Here is a 22,528-nt window from a genome sequence, read left to right as displayed (position 1 = left end):
TAGATCTTAGTTTCCTCATCTGTAAAATGCAGGGGTTGGATTAGATGGCTTTTGAAATCTCTTCTACCTCTGAAACTATGATACCATTATTTTTTTGCTATTATACAATCTCCACTTGACCCTAACATTTCCTCAAGCAATCATCTTAGAGTCCTTCTTTCATTCCCTGCTAAATTCCTAGAAAAAGTTCCATTTTGTTGCCTCCATTTCTTCCCCAATCACTCCCTTCTCAGATATTTGCATTCTGGACTCTGATTTCATGATTCAATTGAAATTTATTTCTAAAGTGTCCAAGAATCTCTTCATGGCTAAATGCAATGGCCCTTTCTCAGTTCTCATTCTTTGTGAGTTTTATAGATTTTAATACCTTTGGTCACTTCCCCTTCTTTGGCTCCCATGGCTCTTTTCTGATTATATAGTTCTTACTGTTCCTTCTCAGCCTTTTCTGGATTATCATTTGTGTTCTGCTCCTTAGCCAAGGCTGTTCACCAAAGCTCCATCTTGGGCTCTCTTCTCCACACTATCTCTTTTGGTGATCTAATATCTTCCTAGAGATTCAGTTTTTATCTCTACTCAGATAGCTTCCAAAGTTATATACGGATCCCAAATCTCTCCCTCTCTTGTGCACTATTTCTTTTTTATATTTATATAATATGTATCTTTATTTTTTCCTAGTAAATTTATTTATTTTTAATACACGTTGCTTTATGAATCATGTTGGGAGAGAAAAATCAGAGCAAAAGGGAAACACCGGGGGCAGCTAGGTAGTGCATTAAACAGAGCACCAGCCATGAAGTCAGGAAAACCTGAGTTCAAATCTGGACTCAGACACTTAATGCTTCCTAACTGTGTGACCCTGGGCAAGTCACTTAACCCCAATTTCCTCAGAGGAAAAAAAAAAAGAAACACCGTGGGAGAGATAAAAAAAACCCAGAAAAAAAAAAGAAGTACACATAGCATGTGTTGATTTATATTCAGTTTCATTAGTTCTGTTTCTGGATGCTTTCTTCCTTCCTTCCTTCCTTCCTTCCTTCCTTCCTTCCTTCCTTCCTTCCTTCCTTCCTTCCTTCCTTCCTTCCTTCCTTCTTTCCTTCCTTCCTTCCTTCTTTCCTTCCTTCCTTCCTTTCTTTCTTTCATCATACAGCCAGGAAATGTCAAATATCCAAGACCGACCTGAACTCAGGGACTCCTGACTCCAAGGCCAGTGCTCTATCCGTGTGCCATCCAGCTGCCTGTAGTTCCCTATTTTTTTCTAAGGCATCATTATTTTCACAGTCATTCTGGTTCCCAACCTTGAAGTCATCCTTGTCTCTTTTTTCTCCTCCCCTGCCCCCCATACCCAATTACCTCTCAAGTCTCTCACTGGTTCCATTGAGCACATCCTAGATTACAGTATAGAGCTAGAGTCAAGAGCCTCCTTAGAGATCCTCTAATCCAACCCCATCATTTTATCGATGAGACTCAAAGAGAAGTGAATTGGCCGTGTCAGAACCAGGCCCTGTGTCTCTCAGTTCAGTATTCTACCTACAGTAGAGTTTTCCAAGCTCATATTAAACTGATCTACCACAGTCACACACACTGTGCCTTCACCACAACATTGTGATGTCTTTGTTCCTCTTCAAGTATGAAGGATGAACAACTATTTCTTTCCCTTCTGTTTCCTCTCTCTTCTTGACCTCAAGTCCTTATTATCTCTGCCCCAGACTATTACATTAGTCTCCTAATCGTTCTTTTGTCTCTAAATTCTATCCTCTTTATCCCATTCTCTACACAGCTTCTGACCACATCACTTTTCAGCTCAAGATTCTTCAAGAACTCCCTATTGCTCTATTGTACATCATAAGATGTTGTCCAGATTTCCCAGCTCAGGATTATTTCCCACCTCACTTCAGTCTTTTTTTCATATTTATTTCAAATTACTCTGGGTTTAAATCAAGCTGGTCCATTTATTACAGCCCAAACTGGACATTCCATCATCCACTTTTGAGGTTTTGCTGGAGCTGCTCCCTATTCTGACCTCACACCCACCTCTGAAAATCCTTAGCTTCCTTATGCTCCAACTCAAGGATCATCTCCTTTCCCTGGTGAATCCTCTCTCACAAATGTAAGCTCCATACCAGAGCAAGGGCTGGGTTTTGTACTTGAATTCCTCAGATCTGGAAGAATAAAAGGTCAAAAATATCAAGGGAATTAATGAAAAAAGTACAAAGAAAGGTAGCTTAGTAATACCAGATCTCAGACTATTATTAAGCAGAAAGCACCAAAACTATCTGGTACAGGCTAAAAAATAGAATGATGGGTCAGTGGAACTGACTTGGTACCCAAGACATAGTAGTCAGTGACCATAGTAACCTAGTGTTTGATAAACTCAAAGATCTTAAAGATCCCTTTTGGGATAAGAACTCACTATCTGACAAAAACCAGGAAAATTGGAAAATAATAGGGCACAACCTAGGTATAGACCATTATCTCCCACCATATACCGAGACAAAGTCAAAACAGGGGCATGATTTAGACATAAAGGGAGACACCATAAGTAAATCAGAAGAGCAAGGAATAGTCTACCTGTCAGATCTATGGGAAGGAAAATAATTCATGAACAAACAAGAGAGAAATTATTATGAAAAACAAAATAGATAAATTTGATTATATTAAGATGAATTCCTCAGATCTAGCTTGGTTCCTTGAATTTAGTAAGCACTCAAATTTTTTAAAATCATAATTAAATTGTGACATTAGGAAAATCTATTTCTATTTCAGTTTTTTCTTCTGCAAAATGAAAGAGATGGAATTAGATAAAGTCTAAGGTCCCTTACATTTATGCTATGATGTGTTTCTATGATTCAGACTTGCCTATGAGATCTGTTTACAAAAGACAGCATCAAGGCAGGCCCTTCATTTTTTGCTTCATGTAGTAAAAGGGGAGGGTGACATATGGATAGTCTGGGGGCTGCCCTCACATCCAGGAAATATTAAAAGAACCAGAGAGAGGTCTTTGGCACTTGGGGTGGACCTTGTATGAATGATTTACAGATGGATGCAGATTTTGTATAGCCTGGAATTACAGAGAAAGGAAAAACATAGAGGGGCTGAGAAGGAGAGAAGGGAGGGAAGATGGAGGCAGGAAGGAAGTCAGGAATGACTCCAAGTGTCCAAGATTTAAAACACTCATCTCCTCTAATTATATGGTAAACTTTTTTGAGAGTAGAGATTATGTTATTACTGATGTATCAAAGTGAGGAAATGGTCTCATGGGGAAAATCATCACCAACAAACTTACAGTCAAGGTCCATTCATCCAGTGCTGAATTCAAAGCCCTTGTCACTGGAAGTCTTTCATCTTCTCCTCTCCTCCTCCTTCATCAGGAACCCTCTCCCATTCTTCCTTTTCTTCATGACTTGAAATACTCTTGAATCTCAGGGAACTTTTTCTTTTCAAAGGATGCAGTGTATAGTGGTAAAATTACTGCACTTCCAATCATAGGGGGTGGGTTTGTGTTCTGGTTCTGACATTTACCATAGAAAAATGACTTTTCTCCTCTGAACCTCAATTGCCTTCCTTGTGAAATGGAAATAATTAACTTGTAGAGCTTGAAGGGGTACATGGAAGTGTTGTTGGTAGTGTTAGTGGTGGTTAGAGAGGAAGCATGTTTGAAACCTTAAGGAACTATATATATATATCATGAGAATTATCAATGTACTTCAAAATTATGATTTTATCCATGTGGATCTCTCTAATCACCCAGATCATTATAACTCATAGCTAACATTTACATGATACTTTAAAAGTTTTCAAAATATTTCATATATACTGTCTTATTTGAGCTTCACAAAAGTTCCATTGGGTAGGTGCCATTATGATTCCCATTTTACAGAGGAAGAAACTGAGGTTAGGAGAAATCAAATCAGCTTCCCAGGACCACATAACCAATAAGTGTCTAAGGCAGGATTTGAATTAAGATCTTCCTAATTCTAAGACAGGAGAGAGATAGTGCTCTCCATTCCTATTAGTAAAAGGATTCTCTTGAATCTAGATGATGAGTTCATTTGCCCTTCTGTTGGTTGGACCAGAAAAGGAGCAAAACCAGACAAATCTAGACCCAGGCTAACCTTCCAGAGCTGTGTTAACCTCTAAGTCCCATCTTTTTTTTTTTATTTTATTTTATTCTTTACCCTGTGATTTCTTCATAACAACAATCCAATGAGAGAAGGAGAGCAAATAGCAGTAATCCTATTTTACAGAGGGGGAAACTAAGATTCAAAGATGAGGTCACATAGGGAGAGCTACAACCAGGATCCCAGAGCTCCTAAGTCCCAGTACATGGTTCTCTTCCACTCTCTGCATGAATATTAATATTTTTTGAATTCTGTTAAAACAATCTCAAAGTTTGGAGCAGGCAGGATGATGTACAATTGTTAATTGATAAATCTGTGTCGAGAGCAACCTGAATCCTTTGTCTGCCTGATACATCTTTGACTGAAACAGTGTTTCTACTGTTCTGGGAAAACTGGGAAATAATAGGACACAATGTAGGTATAGACCATTATCTCACACCATATACCAAGACAAAGTCAGAACAGGATTTAGACATAAAGGGAGATACCATAAGCAAATCAGAAGAGCAAGGAATGGTCTACCCGTCAGATCTATGGGAAGGGAAATAATTCATGATCAAACAAGAGAGAGACTATTATGAAATACAAAATTGAAAAATAAAAACCTGTTTGATGGTATGGGTGAAAAGGGCTGATTTCTTCCACACTTGCTTATAAGAATTCCTGCAATTATTGCTGCATGCCTTCAGAGTATCCTGATCTAAATCTTTCCACTGAACCCAGATGGCTCTGGAGGGGGAAATGAGGCAGGTGATTTTGCACAGCCCTCTCTTATTTAAATCCAACTCACTTGCACAACATGTATCATCTCCTCAATGTCATGATCCTCTTCAAGAACGAAGAACAAACATTAACAGCAACCTCTGTGGGAGGTTCTGTGGGAACCAAGCACTGAATTGGGAGAGCAAGAACATGGATTCAAAGATTTATAGTTAGAAGACCAGAGGATCAAGCCTATTTTCTTCATTTCACCAGACAACTTCAGACCAAAGCCAAGAAAGGACTTGACCAGAGACTCTCAGACCTGTAAGTGGTAGAAGCAACCGAACCCAGATGCCCTGGCTCCAAATCTAGCGCTCTTCCCACCGAACCACTCCCTGTCCCTAGCATCCTGGCTTTTCTGCTTGTCATCGTGGTGACTTCCTTCCCTAACCCTAAGCTTCCTCCCCTGTAACGTGGCATAGATGGGTCCTTATGTTTTTGTGAGTTCCAAGCCTGGGATCCCAAACCTGGGCTCTCTCTTGCCTGTGCAAAGATGCTGCTGGGAGCTGCTCTGAGGGCTGAGTTCACTCTCTCCTTTCCCAGGGTGTCCTCAGGCTGAAGCGCGGACCCAAAAGACACAAACAAATGCCCTTTGTGTGAGAGACAATCCTGTGCCTTTGTGGTGAGCTCCTGCCTTCACCCACACCATCCTGGGAGATATGGTCTGTCCCTTTGAAAGGAGAACAGTGCTTTCTTGTTCCCAAGGTGTCAGGAGCGTGGGAAGCACCAAACATTCCCCCAAAGGGCCCTGAGATCGCCTCCGGCTTGGCCTGGCACTCACGCCCGGGGCCCAGGTACCCCAATGTGTCCGTACCTGTCTCCCCTTCTCTTCCTTGCCAAGAGGGATAATCATCTCTTCATTCTCCAGCTCTCACCTTTGTTTTTTATCTGGGAAGCCATCTGGAAACTTTCGAGCAGTATGAAAGTCAGAAATGGGCTTATTTTGGCTTGTCCCATTCTTCCTGGATCTCCTTTGGTTTTGTCACAAGGTGGGAGCACCATGGGAGCGGAGCATTTCTAATGTCAAAAGAGCTGGGTTCCGATATTGTCTCTGATGCTTACTGTGCTTTCTTGCCCTCTCTGAGCCTCAGTTTCCTTCTCTATAAAACAGCCCTTACATTGCTTGCCTCACAAGATTGTTGAAAGGAAAAGCTTTCAGACGATGTTCTTCCATCTTGGGCTTGGAACCCAGGACCCAATGTCTCATGTCCTCAGGTTTACAGGCTCATGTGTAGCAGGTTACAAATCAAGTTTTGAACCCAGATCACAGAATCATCTATGATATTCTCTCTTCTACAAGACCCAGCAGTGGACAGGACACCCACTAGGTACCCAATAACTATGTTAATTGGAAGGAGGCAGAGTGATTGGCACTTAGGGGCAGCTAGGTGGTACCATAGTGGATAGAGTGTCAGGATTATCCATTATGGCCCCATGTAACTGCCCCTAACTTTGGAATTAATGGGCAAGTTCCAATCCCATCTCCGATTCTTTCTTATAAAATGAATTTATATTTATAAAATTTATAAATTTCTTAGAATTTTAAAAATGTATAAAATTTTTATAATTTATAAAATTTTTATAAATTATTTATAAAATTTATACATTTATAAAATGAAGGGGTTAGACTAGTTGATCTCTCAGGTCCTGCTAGATCTAAAGACATGCTCCTGTGAATAAACAGCAAGTAACAGAGAGATAGAATTAGATAAAATGCAAATTTTCTGGAGAAGAAATTACCTTTCAAATCTATGGATGAGGAAAAGGTCATAGAGCAAACAAATGACCAGAAGGCTTACAGAAAATAAAATGGACGATTGCCATTCTATAAAATTCTAAAGATATGGCACATCTAAAACTAAAACAGTTAAAATTAGGATGGAAACAGTTAACTGGGGGGAAAAACCCTAGTATTGGACAGGACACAAAACTGGATACTCATTAAATATGTTAATTGAAAGGAGGCTGCATGGCTGGCACCTAGGTAGGTGATGCCATAGTGGTAGAGTGCCAGGGCTATCCACTATGGCACCACCTAGCTGCCCCCTAACTGTGGAATCAATAGGCAAGTTCAAATCCCATCTCCACCCCTTCCTTTGCTAAATCCAAGATATACAAGGAATTGAGAGATAAATAGTCAAAGGGCATAAAAAGGCAGTTTTCAAAGGAAGAAATCCAAGATATTAATAACCATATAAAAATGTTCCAAATCATTAGTAATTTTAGAAATGCAAATTAAAGCAACTCTGAGGAACTACCTCCACCTCACTAGAATGGTAAACATGGCAAGAGGAAAATGATGAAACCTGGCAAGGCTGCCAACGAGCAGGCACATCAATTCATTGTTGATGGAGCTGTGAATTGATGAAGCCATTCTTGAAAACCATTTGAAGCCATGTTCCCAGGAGCACTACAACAACTTTACAATGTAAAAGCACTTTTGAAACTTTAGAACCCTGATCATTTCAATGAGCCCACTTCCTGCCAGAGGGGGATGGACTCAAGATGCAGAATGGGATACATTTTTAGACATGGCCAATGTGGGAATTTTTTTTTCTGAACTATTTATATTGGTTATGAGGTTTTTCTTTCATTTTTAAAAATCGTAAAATGAGGAAGGGGACAGTTGAAAAAAACTCTTTGTTTCCTGCCTTGAAATCCAAAATCATACATTTACTAAGAGTCAGAGTATAGGACTGAACTCTTGGACTTTTGACTCTGATCAACATCCTTCCCAGGCACCATAGCTGCTCTGTAAAAATGAGAAAGACTGAGCTAAAGGCTCGCTGCCTCAACTGACATTTGGACTCCAGGAGGGAGTGAGGGAGTTATATTGACATTGTAAAGCCAGACCTGCTGGGACGTCCCCAACCCCTAACTTCATTCTTTGCCTCTAGAGTCTAGTTCCAGGGGACAGAACTCAGAAACTGTGACACTTTTGGGTCAAAGGCCCTGCTGGTGTTGGTTGGGCCCTCCATAAATCCCACTTTCTGATGGTGGCCAAGGAGGATCTCGGGGGACAGACACACATGTAGTTCACACCTGGAAAGCACATCCCATCCAAAGCTGTGGGGAACTGAGATCTCATGAGCTGACCCCAGAATGAAATAATGGTTTCAGAAAAGTTGGGAAAGATTTCCAAGGACTAAGGGAAAGAGTTTTGTGCCATAGTTTTCTTATCTATTGGGCAGAGTTAATAGTTGTGCTACCAACTTCAGCAGATGGTTTGTGAGGAAAGCTCTTTGAGAAACTTTAAATAGCATAGAAATATGAGTTATTGTTACTGCCACTTCTGGGAGACCTTGTATAAGCAGAGCATAAACACTGCTCCCATCACCCTTATCTGCCTGCCTGGAAAAAGTGACTTACAGACCAATTCTTTGAGTTGAGGAGACAGTAACAAGAAAAATAAAAAAAAATAAAAAATGAAAAGTGCACTCTCTAATCTCTCTTTCCCTCTTTCTCTCTTTCTATGACTCTGTCTCTGTCTCACTTTCTGTGTCTCTCTGTCTCTGTATCTCTGCCTCGTCTCTCTTGTCTCTATATCTCTGCCTCTGTCTTTCTCATTCTCTACTCTCTTTTTTTCTTTGTTTATGCATTTGTCCCTATCTTTCTGTCCTTCTATATCTCTGTCTCTCACTCTCTGTGTCAATCTGTCTCTGTATCTCTGCCCCTGCCTCTTTCTGTCTCTTTTTTTTCTTTCTTTATGTCTCTTTCTTGTTCTCTCCTCTCTGTCTCTTTGTCTCTCTCCCTCTCTCCATCTCTCTCTCTCTCTCTCTCTCTCTCTCTCTCTCTCTCTCTCTCACACACACACACACACACACACACACACACACACACACACACAAACACTGGGAGTTTCTGTTTAAAATTCCTAGATATGTCTTCTTTTCCTGGGCACTGTTTGCATCTCCCCTGCCCTCTGCTTCCTTTCTGCCCTGGAGGAGCCCTGAACCAGATCCCAGAAATCCCACCCTCAAATTGGGAGGGATCACAAGGCCACTTGATGCAAGCCCTCATTGTACAGAAGGAAGAAATGGAATCCATAAGTTTTGTATCTCCTACTTCTGGACTTTGTTCAAGGCAAACTGGCACCTTACATGAGGGTGGGAGAAAAAGCTATTAGGCAGTGAAGAGGGATGCTGAAGAGGCTGCAAGGAGGACAGATTGTGGAGAAGTTTTGAATGCTAAGCAGAAGAGTGATATGGTTGGAAAGAACTCTAGAAGCCACATGAAGGACGGACTAGAAGAGAGGAGGTGGTAGGATAGGAAAACCAGGTAGATGGTGATAAGGGGTTAGGCTCTGGTGATGATTGGGAGAGTAGAAATCAAAAGACTTTTTTGAGAAATACAATGAGAGTAGAAAAGACAGAATGATTAACTGTGACGGAAGGGAAGGGTGAAATCCCAAGGCTTCAGACAAGGAAGATTGGGTGCCATTGACAAAAGTGGTGCACAGAATAAGGTGATGAGTTTCCTATCACTGAGAGTGTACAAATAGAGATTGGATGACAATTCCCCCTCTCCTCTTCCATGCCAAGTGATTTACTGCATTAGAAAAAAAATTACCTTGGTTCTTTCAACTCCAAAATTCTAAGATTCTAGAAAAACTCAGAGAAATACCAAAGGATGATGGATCTAGTGCTGGAAGAGATTTCAGAGGTCATCCAGTCCAACTCTCACATTTTGCAGATGAGGAAATTGAGGCTTAGAGAGATAAGTGAACAGACCTGTCTCAGATCACACAGGAAAAAAGGATATATAACATATGGATTTGGAGTAAAAGAACATGGAGTCAAATCCCCCTTCAGTCTTTGGATTTCTCTCATCTTGTCCAAACACTCTCAACTCCACCAGCCTTCTGTAAGTGACAAATCTACCTTGAGTTTCATGTCTCTATTGACCATCTTATTCAGGTTAACCTAATTGAGAAAGAACTTGGCTTTCTCAGTAGGCTAATAAAGATTTTTTGATCCCCACCCAAAGTGCCAAACCCTCTCTTGACAACCCTAAGGGGAAAGAAGAAAAGAAAAGAGAGAATGAAATTTCCCCCTAATGAGAGTGTGATGTACCTTTACATTCTTGCAGCATCTATGGACTGAACCACTCAAGCAATATTGTATATATTCATTTTTAATATAACATTTCATGAATCTAGATCTTATTAATTCAAAAAAATTGAAGATTATTAATAGTAGTGTAGCTGTTGTTTATATCCCCTGTTAGAATGTAAGCTCCTTGAGGGCAGGAACTCTGTTTTAACTTATTTGTATTCCAGGAGTTAATACATTATTTACACAAAATAACAACTGTTTAATAAATGTATGTTGACTTGACTTTGTGTCTTCTGCATACAATTCTAGTGTCCTTCCTGTGCTAATTATATCCATTTTATCCTGTATGAATCTTATTTTATATAATTGTTTGCCTGTCATCCCTTCCATTGGACTGTGAACTCCTTGAGAGCAGAAATTGTCTTTTGCCTTTTTTTGTAGCCCCAGCACTTAGCACAGTGCCTGGCACATAGTAGGTCCTTAATAAATGTTTATCAACATTTTGTTGATTGACTCTATAAAAAAAAAGAAAAGAGAGAGTCCTTGGAATATAACCTCTCAAAACTGACAATCTGCAGAAGACCAAAGAAGGTTCTCCTCTAAAGAAGATTACAATGGAGGCAGGAACTGAAAAGAAGCTCACCCAAGGCTGCCTGCAGACCAGTTACAATCTGAGCAACACGAAGTCAGAACAAAACTAGATCCTTGATGGATTCGACTGTCTGGAGTGAGGAAAAAGGATGGGTAGATCCAAGTCCTGCCCAACAAGAGCCCACAGTTTGGGAAAAAAACCAGAGAATAATAAGCAAATAATTATTGAATTCATTTCCGAGTGATCTTTGAATGAGAGAGGCACTAGAAAAGAAAGGCAAGAATTGATCTCATCATTGAAAAGAAGAAGAATCAATCACAAATCCTATGCCAATGAGCCTGACTCTGATTTCTGGCAAAATATGAAGATATTTTTTAAAGGATGGTTTGTGAACCTTTAGAAAGGAAAGCGGTGATCCCTGACAGAGAAAGATTTCACCAAAAAGAGGTCACGCCAGACTAAACTCATTTCCTTCTTTGACAAGGTTACTAGACTGGTAGTTCAGGGAAATGTCATGGGCATGGTATAGTAGATTTTTGCAAAGCATGTGACAAGGTCTTTCATGCTGTCCTGGTGCACAAGACAGAGAAATGGGAACTGGATATCAACCCAGAGAGTATTCAAAACATAAGGAATATTGGGCTGAGTGATGCCTTTGGGAGTGCCATTGGGTATCTTTTATTAGATAGGTAGGTGTGGGATGACAGAGTTGAGATTCAAAAGGATATTGAAAGGCTAAAATAATGGAATGATTCTGACTAATTCAATGATTAGAACAATGGATTGATTCTCATATCATAAGATGTCATTGGACTATATTTGAAGTCCTACACACTTCAAGGAACACACTTGGGTTCCAAATATCAAAGTCATTATTATGGGATGGAATGTTATGTCTAGATAATCTCTTTGTAAAAAAAAGACCAGGGAAATCTAATGGACTACAAGCTCAATATGAGCCAATCATGTCATACAATGGTCACAGCCTGCTTTAAGAGAAACACTAAGCCTAGAATGAGGAGGTCATAGTCCAGGTTAGATCCCAAAGGGAGGATCATACCCAAATCTGGGAACTCTGTGTTAGTCTAAAATAATTGGAGGTAGTTGTTTGGCTAAAGAGGAACCATCCCTCCCACTCTCTGGACCCTACACATGTGTCAGTGAAGCTCCTCTTTCCAAGTTCCTCCCTTTGTGCATCTCCTGGAGCTTGGCTCTCCCTTCAGTCAGTGCCTTCTCTCCACCTTCAGGGGAAAGGAATTTTTAGTTTGCTGATGGGGGAAGATAAAAGAGCAGAAATTCTTAACATTTTTGTTTCATGAACCCTTTGGCAGCCCCGGGGAAGCCCATGGGCTTGTTCGCAAAATCATTTTAAATCATTGAAAAAAATGCTAAATTTTGGTTAGAGGTTAGGGAATATAAAGATGAAATTTTTCCCATCTAATGTTCATGATTCCCCCTCATGGGTCCATGGACCCCAGATTAAGTATAATAGAGAACTTAGCTAGAGGCAAAAAGCCTTCAACAGGGCTTGCTTCTTCTACTCACCAATCCTATTTCCTCAAAACACTTCAGAATCATTCTGTGTCCTAGGGAATAAAGCATGATCTGGATTCATTTAATCTTCCCTGCTTTAGGGAAGCTATAATGGTAGTTATCAATAGTCTCTGAATTGTCTCAAATCCTCAGCCAACGATCCCAGACGAAAGAGGAAAGAGACAAAGAAAATCTCTCTGTTCTTTCTGTCTCTTTTCTCCCCTTCTCATCTCCCTTCCTCCTTTTTCTTCTCTCTCTTCTTCCCTCTCCTTTCTTCCTCCCCTCCCTTTTTTTCCTCCTCCCTTGAGTGACTGTAGCTTTCCTCAGATACTATTAAGCCCCCAATGATATCACAGTGAAAAATATATGAGAGAAAACAGGTCCTTTTGAGATAATATAGCAAAATCATAAAGTGAGCCAACTCAAGGAAATGAGAAATGGGATATAGGCTTAGCTGGTTACAGCCAGAGTGGGGTAAGAGACAGGGAGGTAGGAGTTTCACCAGTTTTATTTGCAGTATTGGAGGTTCTCTTCTGAAGAAAGCAGCCCATAGTGGGCTATTACATGCAGACCAATATTCTCCCCCTTCTACATTGCCATATACAGGTCTTGGCAGCCCGTTTTTTCCTCCTTCTTCAACCCTGTTCATAGGCTTGCACACTGAGGATTCACAGTTACACCAGTTTCTTTCATCTTCTTCATCTTCTCTCATAATAATGGGCACTGAAAGTTTAACCTCAAAATTTGACCTTTAGGTCTCTTTTAACTTTCACTAAACAAAATCTCAAGATAGTGTTGACTGAGACATGAAAGGTGGCTGCAAGAGCTACCATACAAAGTGAGTAAAAAAAAATTCATTTGCCAGAAATCCTAATGGTTCCACTAACCTTGTTAATTAATGTCTGACTATTTACATTTGTTAATAATAATAAAAAAAACCAAACCAATGTTATTTTATTTTTTATTATTCTGTACTGGTTCTATCTAGCTGCTTTTATTTTTTCCTTTTTTAATTATAGCTTTTTATATACAAAACATATGCATGGGTAATTTTTCAACATTGACCCTTGCAAAACCTTTTGTTTCAATGTCTCCCCTCCTTCCTCTCACCCCCTCCCCTAGATGGCAGGTAGTCCCATACATGTTAAATATGTTAAAGTATATATTAAATACAATATATGTTATACATATTTATAGTCATCTTGCTGTACAAGAAAGATCAGATTTAGAAAGAAGGTAAAAATAACCTGAGAAGAAAAAAACAAAAATGCAAGCAGACAATAACAGAAAGAGTGGAAATGCTATGTTGTGGTCCACACTCATTCCCAATGTTCTTTCTCTGGGTGTAGCTGATTCTGTTCATCACTGATCACTTGGAACTGATTTAGTTCATCTCATTGTTGAAGAGAGCCACTTCCATCAGAATACAACCTCATACAGTATCATTGTTGAAGTATATAATGATCTCCTGGTTCTGCTCATTTCACTCAGCATCAGTTCATGTAAGTTCTTCCAAGCCTCTCTGTATTCATCCTGCTGGTCATTTCTTACAGAACAACAATATTCCATGACATTCATATACCATAACTTATTCAGCCATTCTCCAGCTGATGGTCATCCACTCGGTTTCCAGTTTCTGGCCAATACGAAAAGGGCTTCCATGAACATTTTTGCACATGTGGGTCCCTTTCCCTCCTTTAAGATCTCTTTGGGATATAAGCCCAATAGAAACACTGCTGGACCAGAGGGTATGCACAGTTTGATAACTTTTTGAAAAGCATAGTTCCAAACTGCTCTCCAGCAATTTTCTCCAATGGCTAGATCCATTCACAACTCCAACCACAAAGTATCAGTGTCCCAGTTTTCCCACATCCCCTCCAACATTCGTCATTATCTTTTCCTGTCATCTTAGCCAATCTGAGAGGTGTGTAGTGGTGTCTCAGAGTTGTCTTAATTTGCATTTCTCTCATCAATGATGGTTTGGAGCACCTTTTCCAAATAGTTTCAATTTCTTCATCTGAGAATTGTCTATTCATATCCTTTAACCTATTTGTCAATTGGAGAATGGCTTTATTTCTTATAAATTAGAGTCAATTCTCTATATATTGTGGAGATGAGACCTTTATCAGAACCTTAACCAATGTTATTTTCATTCCTAGTTTGAGCCCAGGATAAATGGAAATTTGGTATCTAAGTTGTGAGGCATGGTGGGAAGAACAATAGACTTACTCAAAGATATCAAAGAAAGAGGAAAAGAAATTACATGTATAATATTTATAGTAGTTCTTTTTATTATGGCAAAAAATTTGAAACTGAGGAGATGCTTCTCAATTGGGGAATGGTTGAACAAAATATGAGTAGAACATTCCTGTTATAAGAAATTACAAAAGGGATATGTTGAAGGAAAATTGAGAAGATTCTTATAAACCAATAAAGAGTGCAGGCAGCAGAACCAGGAAAACAGCTAATACAATGGTTTAAGGGCAAACAACTTTGAAACACTTAAGAACTCTGATCAACACAATGACTGGAGGACCCATGATGAAATCTGTTATTCTCTTCCTGATAAAGGGGTGATAGGGTGAAAATACGGTGAGACAGATTTTTGGACATGACCAATTCTGGAATTTGTTTTGCTTGACTATGTTTTTGTTACAGAAGTCTTGTCTTTCTCTTTTTTTGTTTATTTCTTCCTTCCTCCTTCCCCTTCTTTCCTTCCTTCCTCCTTCCTTCCCTCCTTCTCTCTCTCCCTCCTTTCCTCGCTTTCTCCCTCCCTCCCTCTCTTTCTCCCTCCCTCTTCCTTCCTTCCTTCCTTCTTTCCTTCCTTCCTTCCTTCCTTCTTTTCTTTCTTTCTTTCTTTCTTTCTTCCTTCCTTCCTTCCTTTCTTTCTTTCTTTCTTTCTTTCTTTCTTTCTTTCTTTCTTTCTTTCTTTCTTTCTTTCTTTCTTTCTTTCTTTCCTTCCTTCCTTCCTTCCTTCCTTCCTTCCTTCCTTCCTTCCTTCTTTCTTTCTTTCTTTCTTTCTTTCTTTCTTTCTTTCTTTCTCTTTCTTCCTTCCTTCCTTCCTTCTTTTCTTTCTTTCTTTCTTTCTTTCTTCCTTCCTTCCTTCCTTTCTTTCTTTCTTTCTTTCTTTCTTTCTTTCTTTCTTTCTTTCTTTCTTTCTTTCTTTCTTTCTTTCTTTCTTTCCTTCCTTCCTTCCTTCCTTCCTTCCTTCCTTCCTTCCTTCCTTCTTTTCTTGATTATCCTTAACTGACAAGGTTGCTGGAGCCATTAAAGCTTCAGGTAAATGAATTTTTTTCTTACAAACAGATCTAAGCCCTCAATCACTTTGTGTTATAGCTCTTAAGGCCTCCTTCCCTGTCTTCATCAATTGGATCTTGCATCCTGGACAGGACCTTTCTTTGCTTAAGAGAAGGTTAAGAGAGACCTAAAGGTCAATTTTTGAAGGCAGGCTTTCAAGGCCCAGGACTGGGTGGAGATGGAAAAGATGGTCTAAGTGTGAATTCTCACAGTGCAATAGCATGCAATAGTGTACAATTCACAATGAATAGGGATGAAGAAGGAAGAAGAGACTGGTTAGCATGTGAACTCTTACTACACAAATCTGTAGGTGGGGAATGATAGAAGAGAAAGAAAATTCTTGTTAATTGGAAGCAATTTTTATACAATAGATTTTAATTTGAATTCTGGATTTGCTATTAAATCAAGGTGGGAAATTAGGAAGGGAAACTTTTTTTTTTTTTTGGCCCTCTGTCAAATGAAGAGATTTTAAACTAGAGAAATGCTAAACCCTCCTCATTCCAGATTTAACATTCATTGTTCTCAAGTCCATTAAAACTCTGACATTCTAGGGCTGAGATCCTTCCCAGCTCAGACCTTCTATGTTTTATGTTCTAAGGCCCCTCTACCTCTGACTTTCTGTTTTAGGTTCTTAGCCCCTCCCAGCTCTGACTTCTGTTTTAAGTTCCAAGGGCCCTCCCTAGCTTTTAAGTGCCCTTCTAAGTCATATCTTTTATGTTTTTGAAGTTCTAAATTCCTCCTAGCTCAGGCCTTCTCTGTTTTAGGTTTTAAGCCCTTCCTCGATCTGACATTTTATGTTTTATATTCTAAGGGTCCCCCTAACTCAGATCTTCTATGTTGGAGGTTTTAAGGACCCTTCTCAATTTGACAGTGTAGGACTATAGGCCAATGATATCAAAGTAAATAGATGTTCTGTAAGAAATGACCAGCAGGATGAATACAGAGAGGCTTGGAGAGACTTACATGAACTGATGCTGAGTGAAATGAACAGAACCAGGAGATCTTTATGTACCTCAGCAATGATACTGTATGAGGACGTATTCTGATGGAAGCGGATTTCTTCAACAAAGAGAAGATCTAACTCAGTTTCAATTGATCAATGATGGACAGAAGCAGCTACACCCAGAGAAAGAACACTGGGAAATGAATGTAAACTGTTTGCATTTTTGTTTTTCTTCTCCGGGTTATTTCTACCTTCTGAATTCTTCCTGTGCAACAAGAGAACTGTTCGGTTCTGCACACATATATTGTATCTAGGATACACTGCGACATATTTAACATGTATAGGACTGCTTGCCATCTGGGAAAGGGGGGTGAATGGAGGGAGAGGAAAAGTCGGAACAGAAGTGAATGAATGCGTAAAAAATTACCCATGCTTATGTACTGTCAATAAAAAGTTACAATTAAAAAAAAAGTCAAATAGAAATGGGGGGAATGGGTTCACTAAATCATAGAGAAAGATCCCTGAAGGCATCATATTGACTTAGAAAACCAAAAATTAACATTATCTATATCCTATTGTATTTATATTTATTTTGCTACATATATTGCTACATATTCCATTTTAATCTGGATCCTCTGCTCTCTGAAATGTTGCCTTTGGACCCTTATGCTTGGCCCCTTTGCTTTAGACTATTATGAGCACCAAGATACACTAGAAGGGGTCTAGGTTTTGACCCTTAGCTCTGTCGTCCTGCTATATGAACAAGACATTTCCCTTCATCTGCCCTGAATTTCTTATCTATAAAATGGGAGGGTACTGGAAGAGATGACCTCTCCCGTAGCCCCATAGCCATGATTCTCTGGGGGATCTCCTCTCTCCTTGGGTCCCATGGGTGCCATACTTGATATAACTACCTCTTGTCTCTGGATAAATCCCAATACTCAGCCTCTTAAGGACACTAACAACCAGAGGCTCGGGAAAACAAACCCTGCAAGAAAAGTAATAAGCTTTATTTGCAGGATGGGGGGAAAACCCACCAAGTTAGAAAGCTCAAATAAGTTGCATAAAAATATCAGGCGGGCGCCGCCATAAAGATTTTATAGTCTCTTGTTCAGGAAGCCCGTCTTTAAGTCACTCACTCTGCTTTTAAGCCACTCATGACTCATACCAGCATTTTAAATTCAGCAATAAAATATTTATAGCACCCCCCACACCATCACACATGGTACATGTGCGCGCCTAACCCAGAACTGAACCGACACGGTAAAGCTCCCTCATATTCTGTGACGCCACTTCACAAAAAGCCTTCCTATCTCATCCTCCAAACTACCCTGGTGAGGGGAAGCTAATGATCTTTACTCCCATTGAACAGATGAGAAAAGAGGCCCACAAAGTAGAAAGGTCTGCTTTGACAAGATAGAAAATTGAAATCATGAGGTTTCTGATTTGGAAAGAACCTTAGAATCAGTCAATGATCAACCAGTCTTCTTCCTCCATGTCTTGTTTTCCCTTTAGTGGGTTCTTCCCAGGATCTCCATTATAAGGAACATCATCCTTCATTGCTGAGATTTTACTCTGGGTTTTCTCCATTAGAGTGTAAACTCATTGAGGGCATGTTCTATTTTTCATTTGCTTGTCTTTTTATCCCCAGCACTTAGCACAGTATCAAGTATACAATAAGCATTTAATAAATGCTTATTGACTATGTTTGAATTTATTAAGCACCATAGGAAACAATGTGGAGCGTGGAGTATCAGATTTGGAAGGGACCTTAGTGCAGAAATCACAGAATGTCAGAACTAGAAGGGACCTTTACGTCTGTACAAACCAACTTTGCCATTTCAAACGTCAGAAGACAACCAAGACTTGGAGAGGAGAAAGTCACACAGCCAGGTAGTGGGAGGGCTGAGTTTGTCCTCCGTCTCCTCCCCCTCACCCAGATTAAGGTCCCAGATCAGCTTCTCTTCTGCCTCCCCCATCCAAGGTTAGGTGGTCTTATATTTTATATTTTTCCCTCATAGCACAACCAGGAACATGGTTCTTGAAGTTCCAAAAACCATTTTTGATTGGTTGGTATATACTGAGATTTTAGACACCTGAATTCTAATCTGATCTGGCCTCAGATATTTATTGGCTGTGTGACCCTAGACATGTACTTTCACTGCCTCAGTTTCCTCATCTGTAAAATGGGGGTAATAATAGTACCTTTCTCAAGAGTTATTTGGATAAAATAATATTTGCAAAACACTCTTCAAACCTTAAAGTTCTGTATAAATGCTATTAGAGTAGTTATTATTACTATTCTAATATTTTTATTAGATTTTCTAGATTTTTTCCTATTTCCTATTTTTCTAATATTAGAAATATTAGAAAATAGACATTTTTTCCCTAATCTCAGCTTTGCCATTCACTCACTCGCTGAGTGACTTTAAGCACGTCACTACCTTCTCTGAATGTCAATTTCCTCATTCAAAAAAAAAAAAAAAATTAGGAATCCTAGGCCCGGTCCAGACCGATCTCTCTCAGCTCTCACAGGGCTAGTTCATGAATAAGAGCTGAGAAATCTGGGACCCCATCCAGTCTCTGCTATTTTCAGGCCTCGGTGATGTTTGTTGATGGGGGAGGGAGTCGGATGGTATGTTCTAAAGCCCCATTTAAGCTCCAATATTTCCTCTTCCATATCCTTAGATTCCTTCCAGATCTGAATCCTACAACCAATGATGAAATGGGTGGGGAAATGCTTAAGGGAGAATACTGAGCCCTACAGCTGGAAAGGACTGGGAATGTTGCTACTGCTAATGTGACCACCAATATCACAGTCCCCTAAACCATGATCAATGCTACCAATGCCCCTTTTCTGAAAACAACACGGTGACATACAGTTCTCCCAAGATTTAACATTTTAGCCAGAGCTTGTAGTGGAGGAGTCTCTATAAATGCACACATGCACGCAATCTGTCTATTGCCAGGCTAATTGGATTTTGCCCCCCTCCAGCCGGCAGCCAGATCCCCCTGAATTCTCTCCATCCCCTGCTCCCTATCTTGCTGGCTTTCAGTCTGAGATCAAGGATGAGAAACATTCAAACAGGGACCCCCTTCCAGGCTGGGTCCCCCCATCTGCAGATGGGGGGGTGAGGGGGTGGGGAAGGTTGGGACTGAACAAGCACCCGAGTGACATTGAAGTTGGGTCTTAAAGCCTGGGTGTGGGAATCCATGTTGGAGTAGGGAGAGGAGAGGTCTTCCAGAAGGATTAGCAGCCATTAATCTCTCTTTCTCTTCAGACTTTCTCTTCAGACCCCCATTCCCCCCCAGGCTCGGCCACCCTCTGGACCCACCGATCATGCTCCATCCAGACTTAACAAAAGCAACAGACATCCATCAAGCTGTGACTTTGTGGAGGTGTTATTGGTACCAAGAGATAAATGGTTTTCACCCTTCGAGGAATGTGAGGGATGAGGTCAGGGGAGGTTTTCTAGAGCAGGGGCCATCTGAGCAGGAGCTTGAGAAAAGGAAGGACTTCACTCAAAGAGCTCAGGACGGGGGGAACGAGCATGGGGATGGCACATGTCAGGGGTAGGAGTGGGGAAGGGTCCATCCCAGGGCAGGGGGAGGATGGCTCAGGTCCAGGGGCGGGGAGAGTCCTCCCAGACGTGGGGGATGACATAGCTGGGCTAGGGGAGGGAGGCTGGGCAAGGTGAGAAGGACAGAGTAAGTAGTTCCTTTATCTGACAATATAGAGCAGAGAAGGAAGAATGTGAAGACTGCAAAGGGAAGTTGGAGCTCTGTTAACGAGCTTGGGAAAGGCTGCATGAGGAGTTGAGAGTAAATTCTATAGGTTTGTGCGAATCATGGCTTGCCCAGAGTGGCAAAGAGGGGGTACATCCTGGAGGCTGAAAGACCCCTGAGGAGGCCAGGGGGAGGAGGGAAAGGTCCTGACCCAGGGGAGAGGCCCAGGGAGTGGAATGGGGCGGGGAGAGGTGTAAGAGATACCCAGAGGTCAATAGTCAGTAAACTCCCATTGAGCATCAAGTAACACCAGCATTTTTCAAAACAGTGTCTTCCTTTCCCTTAAAGAGGATCTGAAAACAAACAAACAAAACAACTCTGCAGCTAAATAAATCACAGACTGACTCGAGAGTGAAGCTGTTTCCAGACCCTCAAGTGTGGATTGGGCCAGCCAAGATCTCCCCTGGCCCTGCGGGTCAGGGGCCAGATCATCTATCTTCAGAGACCTGGGGTTTGGGAACTCAAAGGAACCAAGTCATTTTTCAGAGGCCCAGCTCAGGGAAGGGACTTGCCCACTGTCACTCAGCAAGTAGGAGCCCGGGCTCAGACCCAGGACTCTCTCCCCTCCCACATCCTGCTCCCTCCTTGTCCTTGCTCCTGGATGAACCCCGCCGGGACACTCCTCCCTCCTCCATGGCTGGTTTTGGGGTCTTGGGAAGCTGAGTTGGGACCAGGCTGGGCCCTTGGGGAATGAGAGGTAACTCTGCAAACAGGCCCCAGCAGAGACAGAGGTGGGCGGGAGGAGGGGGAGAGGGGATGCATTTCAAGGAGCTATTTAATGTGGGCTTGGTCTGACATCAAATTTAGCTCCACTAAGAAAGCTCTTATTGAAACCTCGGCCAACAGCCACACGTCAGGAATGTTCTCCTGGGTCCCACTGGGGGAAAACCTTTGATCAGGCAGGGCTTGCTGCCCTCAGAACTGCTGACACTGATGATTGGGGGTGGGGGAAGAAATCAGGATTAAAGCCTTCAGGAAGGTGTTTCAAAAGGAGCAGAGGGGGAATCATCCTCCATCCGGACTGATGGGGAAATTGGCAAGATCCAGTTTGTGCCCGGAACACACCTGGAACATAGTAGGTGTTTTAACAAGTGTTGAATCAGGAAGTACCTGCCTTTGCTCCATTCATTTACCTATTCTTTTATTCAATTAAGCAAATATCTGTCTATCCATCATTCATCTATCTATCTATTTATCCATCTATCTAATCTTGTATGTACAAGGTCATTTACTCAGAATTAGGGATATACCAAGACTAATATCACAGAGATCATCCTTTTGACCACATGGACCCAATTTATATAATTCACTTCTTTGTTTGCTCAGAATATAGCCCAACATGGGCTATATACTCTGTCTCATCACCCAAGCCAGACTAAGGAAACAAAGGTTCCTAATGCATTAGAAAAAGTGAGAGCTAAGAGGGATCCCTGAATACAGAACACCAGAGCTAGGAAGGGCTTTAGAACACAGAACATAAATATCAGATTTGGGGGGAGAAGAAGGAACTTATAGATAGAGAACAAAGAATGTCAGAGCTTTAAGAGTGATCCAAAGCCTTGTAGCCCAACATGCCCATTTTATAGATGGAAGATGAGTGGAAGCAGAAGTGACTTGGATAAGAGTATGCACAATAAGTTAGGATGGAACATGGGATGAATGGGGGTGTGATGGGAAGCAGGACAGGGAGGCACTAAACTGTCACACCAGGACAAAGTAGAGAAGGGAACTTTTGTTAAGTCCAGGACCCATTCAAACATGGTAGTCTCTAAATGTGAAAATCATATGAATCTTGAGGGAGCAGGAGTATATTTCAGTGAAAACATTGCTTCTCTCTCATAGCTGAGGAAGAACTCACAAAAGAAGGTTTAAGAATAGGAAAGAAAAAGTCTTCAGTGGGGGAGTCAGAAGACCTTGGGTTTTAACCCTCTCTCTGCCTCTCCAATCACTGTACTTCCCCAGCTTTAGTTTCCCCACCTGTAAAATGGAGCTACTCATACCTGCCTTGCCCTTCCTGGGTCACTGGGATATCGTGAAGTAATAAATGGGCCAAAAGGACTTCAAAACACCTGAATTGCTAATGAGATTTAAGGGATTAGGATATAGTAATAATCACTAAATAAACATTTCATAATCCTCCTATTTCTAGAGCGTGTTATAAAGTCCTTTCATATTCATTTCCCCCTCAGGACAGCCCAGAGAAGATTGTAGGCAAGGCAGGGCTTAATATCCCCATTTTATGGTCTACAAAGACACACAGCAAAAGAGGGTGACTATCAGAATCTTTGGAGGAAAAACTTCTTTGCTGTCTAGGATTGCAGAAAAGCATGGATTTAAGGCCTGAAGGGACTTTAAGGAACAAGGATCCTAAAACGATCTATACCAGTGACTTTTATTTATATATTTTTATTATACACATATATTATTTTTTAAAATAATTTTATTA

Source organism: Sarcophilus harrisii, chromosome 6 (genome assembly GCF_902635505.1).
Source record: "Sarcophilus harrisii chromosome 6, mSarHar1.11, whole genome shotgun sequence".
Classification (NCBI taxonomy): domain Eukaryota; kingdom Metazoa; phylum Chordata; class Mammalia; order Dasyuromorphia; family Dasyuridae; genus Sarcophilus; species Sarcophilus harrisii.
Note: the sequence above shows the minus strand (reverse complement) of the source record.